Raw genomic sequence first — 1,100 nt, 5'->3', positions numbered from 1 at the left:
GGAAAGTTGTTGTACCATAGGCACGAGAAAAGTTGTCGTACCATAGGCACGAGAAAAGTTGTCGTACCATAGGCACAAGCAGTGCGTGCGTGCATGCGTGCGTGTGTGTGTGTGTGCGGCAGTTCTTCTGCGCAGTGTACCAGGGGCACATTTCAATGTGCTTTCTGGAGTACCAGGGGCACGAGGATTTTGCCAGTGGTGTTCTGCTTTGTTAGTGGGAGGGGGCTTAAGTGTGGGTCCCCGGGGCCTGCTGGAGGTCCAGGTCCATGCTAGATACGTGGTACAGGGTAACTGCAGGAGGGGGGGGGGGGGGGGGGTAATGTGGGTTCACGGGGCCTGCTGGAGGTCAAGGTCCATGCTGGATATGCGCTGGAGCGTAACTGCAAGTAAGGAAAGCTAGTGGGGGAGTAGAGCAGGGGAGTATGTGGGTCCCCAGGGCCTGCTGGAGGTCCAGGTCCATGCTAGATATGTGGCACAGGGTAACTGCAGGGGGGGGTAATGTGGGTCCACGGGGCCTGCTGGAAGCCAAGGTCCATGCTAGACATGTGGTACAGGGTAACTGCAGGGGGAAGGGGGGGGGGGGGGGGGTAATGTGGGTCCCCGGGGCCTGCTGGAGGTCAAGGTCCATGCTAGATACGTGGTACAGGGTAACTGCAGGAGGGGGGGGGGGGGGGTAATGTGGGTTCACGGGGCCTGCTGGAGGTCAAGGTCCATGCTGGATATGCGCTGGAGCGTAACTGCAAGTAAGGAAAGCTAGTGGGGGAGTAGAGCAGGGGAGTATGTGGGTCCCCAGGGCCTGCTGGAGGTCCAGGTCCATGCTAGATATGTGGCACAGGGTAACTGCAGGGGGGGGTAATGTGGATCCACGGGGCCTGCTGGAAGCCAAGGTCCATGCTAGACATGTGGTACAGGGTAACTGCAGGGGGAAGGGGGGGGGGGGGGTAATGTGGGTCCCCGGGGCCTGCTGGAGGTCAAGGTCCATGCTAGATATGTGGTACAGGGTAACTGCAGGGGGGGGGGGGGGGGGGGGGGGGGTAATGTGGGTCCCCGGGGCCTGCTGGAGGTCAAGGTCCATGCTAGATATGTGGTACGGGGTAACT

This window comes from Diplotaxodon limnothrissa, linkage group LG6, assembly GCF_057381915.1.
Source record: "Diplotaxodon limnothrissa isolate DT_005_m linkage group LG6, D_limnothrissa_male_GT1.1, whole genome shotgun sequence".
NCBI lineage: Eukaryota > Metazoa > Chordata > Actinopteri > Cichliformes > Cichlidae > Diplotaxodon > Diplotaxodon limnothrissa.
The sequence above is the reverse complement of the archived record's forward strand: the minus strand, read 5'-3'. Positions refer to the sequence as shown.